Below are 14,699 nucleotides of genomic sequence, written 5' to 3'. Positions count from 1 at the left end.
TGCTTAGTCACCATTAGCACCTGCACACATGCTTAATAACACGATTAAATATACATGTGCTTTGTCATATATCACCAAAACCCACTTAGGGGCCTAGATATCTTTCAGGGGTAAATCAGAAATTAATGCACGGAACGATCCAAGGATACGGTTATGGTTCATTTGCGGAAAACTCAATTGTATGCAAGGGTTTGCTTAAAAACAATTTCCAAAACGAGTTTTCTAGCACCATAGAGCACACGATGTTGATCCACACAGGACCCAAGTTTTAAACAGCTACCGGACTCCCCGTCCGCCGTAGCACACGGCACGACTGCCGGATATTTTCCAAACTACTCACACCAGCCCATCCATTCCCAGAGAGAAACACTAGTTATGTGACCACACCATAACTTGCCCAATACCGTGGGCACGGCTATACGAATAGATTTTCAACTCTGCAGAGGTGTGCAACTTTACCCACAGGTGGGGTACCACAGCACGAACACCTTAGTGCCGGTGCAGATCCCATCAAAGCCATTACCCACCTTAGCTAGACCTGACTAGCCATCACGGGATCCGTCAAGGGGTCATTCGACCTACCTCCGAGGTTTAACCAGGGCATAAGTCACACAGAGCTTATCCCTTCTCCTTGATCACCCGTTGCTCTCAGCTCTCCTGATGACTATCAGGCTAACTAGTGGGATTTATGCTAAGCCGTTGCCCATACAATGGTCAAGTGGTTCGCACGACAAGAAGCTAGGCGAGATGTCATATCAACTCGGTCCTTAGGGGTGACAGGATGGATATCTCCCTTCCTTGCCCTACCACACAGGTACGAGCACACCAACGGCAATTCACACAGAAATGCCATCCACCCCGTCTAACTCACTTTTCAAAACCACACTTTATTCCTTCCCACACGTACACACACTTTCTTTGCAAAACCAGGTGGTCAAGGTATGGTTATCACAAGTAGGGGTGGCTATCCTACCATGTTTTCAGCACACAAAACCATGCAATTTTATAAAACAGGCCTCTGGGTTGTGTTTATAAAAACTAGGACAGAAACATGCATCAAAGGGTGGAGTTGAACTTGCCATCGTCAAGTCCTTGCGGAAGGTCCTGATCGAAGTACTGTCCCTCGGGTTCGGGGTCGCAGAACTGGTCCTCGGTTGCTTGGTCGCAGTCGGGAACTTCTTCGTTCACTCCGTGTCCTACGACGCAAACAAACAGACATACAATCAAGCGAAAGAACTAAAAGCTTTTATCGTTGGGCTTGAATTGGAAATAATTTAGTTACGGAGTTAGGGGTGATGTCTTTGGGTGGTTTCTTAATGGCATGACTAAAACTATACTAGAAAGGGCGTGGTAAAGTTTTGGGTCGATCGGAGGTCGTTTCGCACATAAAATGACGAGGCGCAGGGGGTTTCAGGGATTAAATGGGGTCCAGGGGCTTGTTCGTAAACTTTCTAAAAATAGAAGGGCCTATTTGTAAATCTTAGAAACATAAGAGGCACAACAAAAAGTGCGAGGGATCTACTTGAAATTGACTTATATCATGGGGGGGTCTAGTTTTGGAAATAGCAAGGAGAGGGGGCTCATTTTGCAAGGTTGTAAAAGGGTGGAGGGGTCCCTAAACAAATAGAAGGGAAGGGAGGGGCCTAAGGGCAAAATGCCCCTTCTTCCTCCTCTCCCGTGACAGGAAACAGGGGAGGGGGAACAGGGGCTGCGGCGGCGAGCACGCCGGCCAGCCAGGGCCAAAGGGGCGGCTCGGGATAGGGGGATGAGGGAGAGGGGGGCACGGGGAACCCATCCCCGGCCTCACCTTGACTTGGGACGCGGTGAGGGGGCGGGACCGCGGTGAGGGGCGGCGGCCGGTGGTGGCGTGCGCGGCGGCGGCGCTCAGGACAGGGGGAAGAGGGTAGGGGCGGCGGTGGTGGTTGTGGTGGTGAAGTGCGGCGTTGGGGGGGTATTTATAGGGGAGAGGGCGGTGAGGCGGAGGAGAAACGGGGCGGTGGCGGCCGGCGGCCGGTGCGGGGCGCCATCAATGGCGCTCGGCCGCTTGCGGTCGTCGCCGTGCAGCGTGGGCGCCGAGGGCCGGGTGCTGTGCGGCCACAGTGGCCAGGAGGTGACGGCGCGCGCGGCGGGCAGAGCGCCAGCGACGGGCGGCGCGGCACGCGCGGGGAAGCGCTCGTGCGCGCGCGTGCGGCGCGGCGAGGTGCGGGCCAGGACGGGGGCGCGGGCGACGGGCGGCGCGGCGTGGTGCGCGGCCACGCGGGGCACGCGGAGCACGCAGGGCGGGCGCGTGCGCGCGGCACGGCCGGGGCGGCCTAGGCGCACGGCCTGGGCGGCGTGCGGGCTCGCGGCAGGGGAAACCGGGAAGGAAAGGGGAAGAAGAGGGAAAAGAAGGAAAAAGAAGAAAGGGAAAGAGAAAAGAAAAAAGAGAGAAAAGAAAAGAAATGGAAGAGGGAAAAGAAAAAGGAGAGAAGGAGAGAGAGGGGGAGGGGCGCGTCGGCGCCGGTCGCGGCGGCGACCGCGGCCGGTCGGCCACGCGCGCGCGGGTTTCGCGCGCTGCACGAGGAGCGCCGGCGCTAATCGCGGCGGGCGGTCGCGCGTGAGCGACAAGCCAACGAGCGATGCGGAACGGAACAGCGATCCGGTTAGGGTTAGGGTTTTGAAATTGAACCGTTTTTACGAATTACTCTAGCGCGTGAGCGGTGCGGGATGAGGCGGCGGTCAGGCTCGCGTCGGCCGTCAGTGTGACGGTGAAACGGAGAGAGTCAGGGTTTTACGACGAATACATTTTCGGTCAGGACACCTTAACGCGTAGTTTAAATTTGAAATTTTCAGGGCGTCACACCACAAGCGACTGCAGGTCATACGCACTTCCAAAGTGCAGGACGTACGTCTGTAGCGCGACTACAAAACCCGTACTCCTGGTTGCCCAGCAACACGTATGCCTACACGTCGAACAAAGTAACCAAAAGAAGCAAATACATGTGGTGGGAGGCATGTCCACTCCTCGGGCCGATCGGTTACTAGGCTTACCGCTTACCATATTTCACGGCATGTGGCTAGTACTTTCAAACGCTTAACCACCGCTACCATACACTGCGACCTTATCAAAATTTCAACAAGACAGACGGGGTATCATCTCAACCATGATACCTCACAACTCCCGTCTGTCATCCTTATAGTGATAACAGGAATGTAAACATTACCATTCCTATATCGCGCGAGTGACAGGAAATCACTCGACTTCTACCGGTCCTATAAGCAGAGCAGCTATTCGGACTCAAGTTCTATTGTTCAATACATTGGTTCCTGGAATTATGCAACTAAAGTTTCCAATCAACTCCTAAGAACCTAATGCAATAAGATATATATATATATATAATATAGGTTGCAGTGTAGTAAAGTAAGGGTTATGTCCGGGGCTTGCCTTCGCTGGTAGGGTTGGGGTTAGTCAAATTAATATCTTCCGAACCGGGGTTCGGGGCTTCAGAGAAATCCGCAATGAGATTCCCGAGGTCTTCAGAATAAACTTCTTCTTGTTCCGGGATCAGCTGATAATTCCCGTCAGCGAGAGTGGTCGAGTCTATATGAGATGCAAAGTTATAAGTTATGAAACTGCATATATTTTTATATTAATTCACAATAAAGTTGCAATCCAACTTAAGAAAAATTACATTACGACGATAATCTAACTACCCTGCACTGGGCAGTCATTTATCGAGTATTAGTTGTTTTATCTAAACCCATTAGACAATGGGGTTGATTACATTAATTAACTAACTAGTAGCATGGAGCAACAAGTGGGGTGGTTCCTAACATTTATATGAAAAAGCTTTATATATTGACCTCACTAATTATTTATATGAACTTTAAGTTACCATTACATTATAAATCAATTATATTATATCCAAATTATTTAACACCTAATTCTTAATTGAAAACTTAATAACTTGTTATAATATTACAAAACAGAACCCTCATATACTTTTCATGATTTTTGAACATTTGAAAGTATAACTAGTAATTATATAAAAGAAACTACACATTATTTCTAATAAAATTTATACAATAAGAAATAATACTACAATACCATGATGATTATTTTTCTTCAATTCTATATGTTAAAAGAAAATTATCATCACTGGTTTTACCATTTTATCATTTTTCTATGAATTACTATGCACTTTCAAAGCCCACAAGCAACTAAATTTGATATTTAAATTAGATCATCAAACATTCAAAAACTGAAGTTGACCCTTTTAGCAAAGTTGCAGATCTTTATCTAAAGATTCCAACAAAATTTAGTTTACAATTTTATGATTTTTTCTCGAAGAGATATAGCATTTCTAAGTTGGTAGCAATATTTACATAAGGAGGTCCCTCGGCACTATTCAACTGAGTCTTAGGCTATGCATTTAACCCCCTGGGTTTCTTTTCCTTCTAACCCGAGGTCCTTGGCTGTGAACCCGAACAGAGCAAGGCGGGGGCGGCCGTGTTCCGGCGACGGTGATCACCGGCGGTGAGGTCCAAGGGTAGGGAAGGATGCAGGAGCTTACAACGGTTCTGTTGAGCTACTTGTCGAGGACGGGGATGGCCGGAATGGTGGAGTTCGACGGGAACCCGAGACGGCGGCAGAGAAGTCACCGTCGACGGCAATGCTCCGGCGATGAACGTCGGCAGCAAGCCTGCGCACGAGCTTCAGTGAGTCACGAGGATCGTGTAGGTACAATCAATTTGAAGAATAGACACTGGATCAAGGGTAATCGACGGAGACCGAGGCGGCGGCGGCGAGGAAGAACGCCGGCGAGCATCGGGGAGGCACGATGGTGGACTAGAGAGCCAATGAATGGGTCGGGCAGCTTCAGGGTGATGATGTGGTGCTGGCTACGGTGTTGTGTTGGCGTGGAAGGGCTCGGTTCGAGCTGTCCACGGTGAGGCCGAAGACGGCGGCGGCGGCGCTCTGTCGGAGACGAAGTTCCAATTGAAATTGGAGGAGAATGGTTGGTTGTCGAGCACGAGCAAGTTACGGGGAAGCTAGTGTAGGTGTTGATTGGGGCGGGGGTGAGCTGGTGAGGGCTGCCCACGGGCGTGCCGTGCGCGGCCGGAGCGGAGGAGGACGGCGGTGAGAAAATGCAGCTCGGGCGTTTGGAATTGGGCGCTGGGAGTAGCAGAACAGCACGTAGGTGTTGAAGTGGTGCTGCTGCGCGCGAGAGGGAGGGAGTTAAGGCTCTGGGGTGAGTGTTCCACGGCGATGAGGAAGTGGCGGCCGGCGGTGGCTCGGTGTCGTCGTGGCGTGCGCGCGCAAGGCCACCAGGGGAGAGGAAAGGGGTCGGGATTGGGAGGAGATGACGCGTGGACTTGTGCTGCAGCTGGAGGTGGAGCTCGGGGGCCTGCGCTGGCGGTGAGCGGCGGTGGCAGGCGCAGCGAGCAGAACGGAAGCGACGTGCCAGAGGAAGACGAAGCAGGGAGGTGTCAGGGGGACTAGTTTGTGATTTCTAAAAAGTTCAGGGACCCCTCTGTAAACTAAAATTTCCCACTGCTACAAAATCCTAATGAGGAAACTGTCTAAAGCAAAGTTGTAGAGAATTTCAAATACTACAAGAATGCTTTAGAGCTCAAGTTCAAAATCTCAAAGGGTACGGTTTTATTTTGAACTTTTGAACACAACTCAATTTATAAACTTTGTGTTACAATTTAAACAAAATGCTCTAATGTTTGGGGTCACTTTGTAAGATTTTCTGCAGTAATCATGACTAGTTCTTTTTACACTTTAGTCCTTAGGTAAACTAAGTTTTACTTTTATCTTTCAACCATTTTATATGTAAGTCCTTATATCTTTGTATTAATCACATAAAGGTCCTTAGTTTCATATAAAGTCTATTTCCCTTAGGTTTATTTAACTTTTGCTCTTTTCTTTTCTATAGCCATCTGAATTTGACACTTAAGAACATTTACACACACTTGCACACAAGAATTTATAAAACTCATAATTTACAAATATACCCCTATTGCTTTGTACAACTTGTATATATACCATATCATGCATACATACAATACATCCAAACTTACTATCTCATTGTCTAACTACCGGGATATTACAAGGTCCTCGGGATTCCTGGTCTTGATGACCATATCATCCACGTAGGCCTCAACATTCTGATGTTGCTGATCAGTGAAGCACATTTGAATTGCGCGTTGATAGGTTGCACCTGTGTTTTTCAACCCAAAAGACATAGTTTTGTAGGCATATATCCCGAACGGGGTGATAAACGCGGTCTTTATTTGATCTTCCCCCTTGAGCACGATCTGGTGGTACCCCGAATAGCAGTCAAGGAAATAGAGGAGTACACAACCCACCATCGAGTCGACGACTTGATCGATGCGCGGTAGCCCGAAGTGGTCCTTTGGGCAATGCTTATTGAGATCGGTGTAGTCAAAGCACATTCTCCATTCATTGTTCTTTTTCTTTACAAGGACAGGATTAGCTACCCACTCTGGATGGATTACTTCTTTAATGAAGCCAGCCGCGAGGAGTTTAGCTATTTCCCTTTTGATTGCCTCTCGTTTGTTTTGAGAAAACCTGCGAAGGTGTTGCTTTTTGGGCATAGCTTGTGCATGTACATTTAGACTATGCTCAATCAGTTCCTTGGGCACCCTTGGCATATCCGCTGGTTTTCATGTGAATATGTCTCGGTTAGCCCGAAGGAAACTGACAAGCGTGATTTCCTATTTCTCACCTAAGCCTGCACCGATGACAGCGGTCTTAGACGAGTCGCCCTCCTGGAGCTGGATCGTCTTGAGGACCATGTCGCCAGTCGACTAGATGGTCGACTTGCTTGCCTTCCTTGTTGGGATTTCTAGCCCGGCTTGGGAGAGTTGTTGCGCGGCCGCGAGTACTTCTTGTGAAGCATCTGGCACACGCGTGGTCGAAGTGTATTGGATGGCCTCCTGGTTGCAGTCATACGACTTCTTCAAGTCACCTCGGAGAGTGAGTACCCCACTTCGTCCTCGCATCTTGAGAAGTAGATAAACATAGTGCGGCACTGCCATGAATTTGGCCAGCGCCGGCCTGCCTAGTATGGCATGATACAAAGAGTCGAAGTTGGCAACTTCGAATTTCATGAACTCGGTACGGTAGTTCTCCCTCATGCCGAATGTGACCGGAAGGACCACCGTGCCAAGTGGATGTGCTGCGTTGCCTGGGACAATGCCGTAGAAGGGAGACTTGCTTGGGACAAGCATGTCCGTTAAGTCCCGCTGGCTCTTGTCGGTACTGTTGTCATTTGTGCGCATCGGGTTGTTGTCATTGTGCCTCGGGAACCATTCACGCATCTTCTCCTCTTGCCCGGACCAATCGTGCATCATGTCATGAAGTCCTGCAACAGTTTTTGGTCTGTTCCGCCCAAAGTCTCTATAGATGCCTGGGTCGGTGATGCCATTGTAGAAGCAGTCGATGATGTCCTCTTCTGAGATGTTCACAATGGTGGCTCGTACGTTGAAGAAACGGCATGTGTATGATCGTAGGAGCTCGTTGCGTTCCTATTTACACTGAGCAAGGTCATGACGAGTGCCTTCACGGGTGATCGCCCCCTGGAAGTTGTCGATGAAGACTTTCTTAAGCCCCTCCCAGGAGTCGATTGAGTTGTTGTTGAGGCTCTCCAACCATGTGAGCGGTGCAGGGTCCAAAGCCATTGAGAAGTAGACGACCTTGGTGGTGTTGGAGCCTCCTGCGACCTCTATGGTGATAGATTAACATCATAGCCATTGCTGAGGAGCTTGTTTGCCGTCGTACTTGGTGATCCCAATCGGCTTGAAGCCCTCAGGGTACTTGTAAGTGTTGAACCGTGCTGTGAATGCTGGAAAGCGATCACTGCAGTCGGTACCTTCTAGATCGGCTACTTCACGCTCTCTACGTCTGGAATCAATTATGGATCGCGCATTGCATCCTTCATTGATTTTCTGGCGTAGGTCTTCTTGAGGATTCCGATGGTTGGGATGATTAGGTTGTCACGGGTTGCCTCCTGGAGGTGGCTGTTGCCTCCCGCTAGTGGCCTGACTTCCACGAGCGTTGTCATTGTTATTGCTTCGTTGAGGTCGAGGACGGCCGCCTGCCGTTCGACTGTTAGCCTGGCTGCGGCTTTCGCCCATGTGTTCTGCTCCGATGGCTGACGCCGGGTTTTGTCGATCGAGCTGGATCCATGCTATTTGCACGAGGCGAAGTGCTTGGTGCAGGTTTGGATTGTTGCTGCGTTCAAGTATGGCAGTTACCCTGGCGATGTTAGCCATGGGGGTTCTGAAGCCCCGCTCACTCACGACGGCGAATTCGGCGTCTAGCTCACGATGCATAGATCGCATGCGCTCGTTGACCCTCCTTCATCGGGCTGCGCGGGCTCTGTTCCTGTGACAGTTCGTGTACTTGTAATGCTAGACATATATTTTGTTCGTGTAAAATATGTGTTTGTTTGTATAAAGCTCATGTGTGCTTATGTGAAGCTTTTGAAAATTTAAAGTGCAAGTAAAAAGGGGTATTTTTGTAATTACAGAAAAACCTAGGGTTGTTTTTGCAAAATGTATTTGATAAGGGTAACTTCAAAATAAGTGAAGTGTGGTTTTGCATATAGGTTTTTCTTACTTTATGTCTTGTAAAAAAATATATATTTATCCAAAAAGTTGTATTAGAAATGCATGTGTTGAATTGTATAAAAATTTGGGTAAAATGGTAAAAATAAGGGTGTTTATGTAATTTTATAAAAGTACAAGTCCTTTTATGCAAGTATTTAATTTACAAAAGTAACTCTCAAAATTTACTCAGGACTAAAGTGTAAAAAGTGTAAGTCATCATGACATGTCTATCCAACCATTATGACGAGTCTATCCCGTCATTATGACATGTCATAAATGCTTGCATTTAGGTCCTGAATTTTATAAAATTTCACTCTTTAGGACAAAAGTAATTCAAATCCAATCTTTGTTCAAAATTTCACGTGTAAAGATGCAAGTTTTGAGTTTTTGAACTTGAGCCCTAAAGCAATGTTGTAGAGTTTGAAAAACTCTCCAACTTTCATTTTGGGCACTTCTTCATTTGGGTTTTAGAGTAATGGGAAATTTATGTTTTACAAAAAGGTCCCTACAATTTTTCTAAATTGCGCATAAGTCCTTGGGAAGTTCTTTTTCCCTTCCTCTTCTGTTCTTCTTTTCTCTCTGCTTTATCTCTTCCACTGGCGCCCTTCCTTATCTCCACAGCGGCAGCATCTTCTATTTGGCTTCTTCCTTATCTCCATCGGTTTCCCTCCCTCTCTTCTCCATGCCGCAGCAGGAGCTGGGCGGTGCGTGAGCGGGTGCTGGCTCATGAGCGCGTAGGAGCGGGGCGCGCAGGAGCAGGCCGGGCGGCTCGGGCAAGCCCAAGGCAAGCGGCCCCGAGCGTCGGGCAAGCCCGGGTAGAGGCGCAGCGGGCGGCTCCAAGCGCGCAGGCGCTGGCGACCCAGGCGCGCGCGCGGGCGGGGCAGCTGGCGCAGGCGCGCGAGCAGGGCGGCCGCAGCTCAGGCGCGGCCAAGCGTGGGTGAGCTAGAGTGGCGGAGCGCAAGCGGCGTGAGCGAGCGCCGGGCTCGGGCGGCTGGCGGCGGCGGCTCAGGTGTGGCGCGTGCGGGCGCATGGACGGCTCCAGGCAGTGGTGCGCAGGCGGTAAGCGGCGCGCATGAGCCAGGCGGGCGGTGCTAGCGCGAGTGGGAGCCGGGTGTGCAGACGTGCGCAGGCCCGAGCAGAGCGAGCAGGGCGGCGCTGCGCGGGGGCGAGCCAGTGCAGGACGGCTCGGGCGACGCTAAAGCGGTGGCGCGGCGTGGGTGCGCACAGGAACGGTGCAGGAGCAGGTCCGGCGGTGTGGGCCACGGCGTGCGAGTGGGCGCGGCCAAGGGCGCGCGGCTCGGCTGACGGCGAGCGAAGCTGAAGTGGGTGCAGCTGGTGACGCGGCTGCGCGGATGGAGCAGCAGGGCGCAGGTGCGGAGCCGGCGGCGTGGCGCGACGCAGCACAGAAGAACGCGCGCGGTGCAGGCAACGGCGCGGGAGCGAGCAGCGCAGGCGGCATTGGAATATGCAGTCGTGCGCCGCAGGGTGTGATCTGACACGAGCGATGCAGGCAGGACGTGACGCGGGCCAAGGATGCGGCTGCTGTTCAGGGACGGGAACCCAATCTTCAGGCCGGCGCTGACGCGAGCAAGCACGGGAAGGAGGCGGTCGCCAGTCTGGGGCACCGCAACAAATGGAGCACGCTCGACGAAGGCCGACGGATTGAAAGGGAGGATGCGAGCTCGCTCGCTCGTGAGATGCACGAGGAGCGGCGAGCCGGAAGGAAAGGCGGCAAAGCGGAGGTGGCGACCGGATGCGACGAGCTCGGAGGAGCCACGCACGGTGAGCTCCCTTCATCCTTGCGGAGGCGGAGGGGCGGTTATGGCATGGTGAGCCGGAGGAAAGGCGGCGGAGCGAAGGCGAAGGTCCGAACGGATTTGGACTAGCACGTCCGCGGATGCGAGCGAGAGTGTTCTACCGGTGGCCGACTCGGCTCGTTTCTGCAGGCACGTGCGTATGCAAAGCAACAGACCACGCGCAAGCAAGTTGGAGGCCGATGGTGTGGAAGCAGAACAGGAGTGGCGGCCTTGCGAATGGTTGCGCAAGTATGCCGGCAGTGCACACACCGGAGCAGTCAGGTCAAGGAGGGTTTCTTCTTGTGCGAGCAGAGGTGTTCGGTCGGCCATGCTTTGGCATCGCATGTGCATGGGCAGAGGAAGTTCAACCCGTGAGCAGGAAAACCCTAGGGTTCACGGAGAAGTCGGTATAGCGAACCCATTCGGCTCCATTGTCTCATCCCATGATCCACGACATCCAACAGTTCCTACCCTCGTTGATCGCTCAACCAACCGCCATCACCACAAATCACCACGGGGATTACCTCTTCGGCCATTCTCTACCCACTACAATCCCCGGCAAGCTTCTTCGTCACCCACGGAATCTCGTCACTGTCGAACTCATCTTATCACCAATCTTGTTCGCCACGGGGGTTCACTTTCCAACTGTTCTTCTCCTCCACAACCAAGGCTACCCCAGGGTTTGCCCTGATTCTTTGAATCTTTCTAATGCCGGTGATCCCTTTGCCGGAATATCGTCGTTAGCTTCCTGTTCTTTGTTTTCCCCCGACTAGGGACTTGATTGCTATGTTATAGAAGGTTCTAGGGTATTCTTTATAAAATTTCTAAGGCTTTCTTTATTTCAAATCAGATAACATCTACAAGTTTTATGTTGTGCTCTTGAATTGAAAGTTTTTGATGTGTGGTCTAGGTCAAATGTTAGGGAATGAATGTTTTATTGTGCTTTATATTGTATGCATATGTCATAACTGAAAAGTAATCACAGAATGTATGTCTTATATGGAGATGTGTGATATTTAGTTAATCCTTTTATATGAATGCTTATATCCCTGTCATCGAGACCTTATCCTTGTCTTGATTGCCGTTTCCTTAAGGTCCTTTTTATATAAAGATCTTTGTTAATTCAGGTGTATTTGCTGCTTAGCTAATACATCTCTGTAGCTATACTTCAGCGGCGGCTATTAGCTCAGCCGCTAAGCATCCGTTTCCTTGAGTCTATGATGTTCCTGTGTAACAGCTGTCAGTCGATACTTCTACCATCGGCTGGTTAGCTGATACGGTTATTACCTTTCTAATATCGGCTACTGCCGATACAATTCTTTTGTTCTGTCCTACATCGGCTGCATATAGTCGATGTATCGGAGATACACACATGATCTTAAGGTTCTTGCTATCGGCCAATCCAAGCCGATTCTAGTCATTTTCCCATATCGGTTAAATATAGCCGATCAATCCTTAGTTTTCCTATCCTTATCCACACACTTCTATCAGCCGATTTATCGACTGAGAGATCGGCTATCTATATCTATCGGTTACATACCTTCAACCACACTCCAATCGGCTGTACGTCACTCAATGGTTGCACTGACGTAGTCGAGCCGATAGAACTACACTTAGTTACCTAGAATAACACTTAAGCACATCTACAACTGCTTTAGGAATCATCCTTCTGCTAAAGTAATCGATGCTTTCATCGATCAATTAGGGAACCGATGCACCTATCAATCAGCTAAACCTCTGTTGTTTCCAATCGGCTCTGTTGTAACCTTCAACAAGTAGCCGATTCTAATTAGTTGTCCACCTAAAGCTCTACCTAAGTATAGTTTCAGATCCTTTTGGTTGTTATGTAGGTAATATGTTAAATGAGTGTTGAATTGCAACTTTGTTGTGAAGTAAAATAGTTTTGTGTGCACACTTGAATGTAATGTTGCATTGCATGTAGATAAGTCTACTTCTGCAAATGGTAACTATGAGATCTCCCATAAGTCTACGACGGATGTTCCTGAAGACCAAATGAACGTCACCAAGGGATTAACTGAAGCCCCGAACCAAAGTTCGGAAGATATTGACATTTCTGACTTCAGTCCCACCAGTAAAGGCAAGCCCGGACATAACCTACTATTTTTATTACACTGCAATCTATATCTATTTACGTATTCTATGCATTAAGTTCTTAGGAATTGCTTGAAACCCTAGTTGCATTTCCCAAGGAACCAATGTATTGAATAGTAGCACTTGAGTCCGACTAGCTGCTATGCTAATAGGACCGGTAAAAGTCGGGTGATTTCCTATCACTCGCGCGATATAGGAGTTGTAATGTTTATATTCCTGCAATCACTATAAGGATGACGGACGGGAAGAATGTAAGGTATCATGGTCAAGGTGATACCCCGTCTGTGTTGTTGAAATTGATAAGGTCGCGGTGTGTGCCGATCGGGGTTAAGCGTTTGAAAGTACTAACCACATGCCGTGAGTTTTGGGTAAGCGGCAAGCCTAGTAGCCAATCGGCCCGAGGAGTGGACATACCTCCCACCACTCGTCTTGCTTCTTCTGGTTACTTATGTTCGACGTGTGGGAATACATGTTGCAAGGGCAACCAGGAATATGGGTTTTGTAGTCGCGCTACAGACGTATGTCCTGCACTTTGGAAGTGCGTATGGTCCTGCAGTCGCTTGTGGTGGACCTGTCCACGAGTCGGAAAGAAAGGCAAACGGTTGCTTCGGAACTATCGTTGGATGTTCCAAGCGTGTGAGTTAGGTTTACCTTGCAAGGTTAAATTCGATTCAGAATCGTCCGCTTCTCACGAAGATTGAGACTGCTTGATCCCTTTATCACACAGAGTAACAAGAGCAACTATATGTTGAGTAATGCTGATGGTTGATATAAAGAGCTCTACCTTGCTTGAGTAGATATAGGTGCTTATCTAGAATGGATAATCAACTAGAACCTGAAAGCTAAAAGTTGAAATTAAGGATCTACTCCTATTGCCTTTCAGCTGAAACTAAACCCAGAACCATTATAAGCCTTCATAAGTCTAGTTACATGGCTAAGTATACCATGAACGGGTAAGCCTTGCTGAGTATTAGTATACTCAGCCTTGCTAGTTTTATGTTTTCCAGGTAAAGCCTTTGAAGACCCTTCTCTTCCCCTGTTTTGGCCCTATGCTCTTCCAGAAGGTTGGTCCGTGGAGTAGGATCCACCCCGGCCAACATTGGGGATATCAAGTGATGTCGTGCCCGGGCTTAGCATGACATCCATCTCGACGACGTGTTGTGAATCGTCACGTGTGTTTTCCGCTGCTAAAAACCACAACTTTAACAGTTTGTAATAATTTCTCTAAGTTTGAAATTTTGTACTTCTTTTGGAAACTCTTGTAATGTAATTCTCTATGATGTAAAATGTGATGGTGATTGTATCTCTGGACTCACCTTCGTGTGAGGTAACCTTATATGATCCTGTGTATCAGTGGTTTATCGGGACGTTACCCGACAGGCCAAGGGATTATACCGTTTGAAGCACGTTGGAGCCCTCAGGAGTGGACTCGCGTACTTGAGCCGGTATAATTCAGGTTGGTTCTACCACAGTTCCTGGCCCTTCGTGCCTCACGCTCAGTGTCATTTTCATCGCCGGTGTTGGCTGTGGCCTCGTCTTCGGATATCATGTCAAGTGTTTCGTAGGGTGAGATGCCATTGTCCTCGCCCTCTGCTGCCATCAACACTTGGCGTGATATGAGTTCATCGGAGCTCGCTTCGACTAGCTTGGTCGATTCTTCTGACGTGGTGGCTAATGGCTTGCCCTCTTGAAAAGGCAAGGGCTCAAGGTGTGCGACGAGTGAGTCTTCATCTTCGAGTAGATCGGAGAGTTTCATGCCCTTCCAATGCACAAAACAACCTTCTGGAGTGGAGGTGATCATCAGACCATCGTCACGAAGGCGACCCGTAGCCCCCGGGCGTGCTGTGGCTTCGGGTTTACAGATTTGGAGTAAAAGGTCCAAGTCCTTTTTCCAATGCGGAGAGGGACTCGGAATTGCTGGCCTCCAGAGGTTCAGAGGCCGAATTGCATGGACCGAGTCGTGATCGGCTACGCAAGACCTCAGATTGGAGCGAGCCCGATCCAAGCGTGGTTATTGCAGCATGGGGTGGAGTCACGTTGAAAACAGACTCCTCCTCGATCTTCCTGGCAGAACCATGGGTCAACAAGTCATCGAGATTGTCAACAAACTCGTCGAGCTCGCTGTGAAAACTTGCTGCAAGAGTTTTCAGCTCCATGACGTCGATGGTGTGT

Source organism: Panicum hallii, chromosome 6 (genome assembly GCF_002211085.1).
Source record: "Panicum hallii strain FIL2 chromosome 6, PHallii_v3.1, whole genome shotgun sequence".
NCBI lineage: Eukaryota > Viridiplantae > Streptophyta > Magnoliopsida > Poales > Poaceae > Panicum > Panicum hallii.
This window is presented reverse-complemented; position numbering follows the sequence as displayed.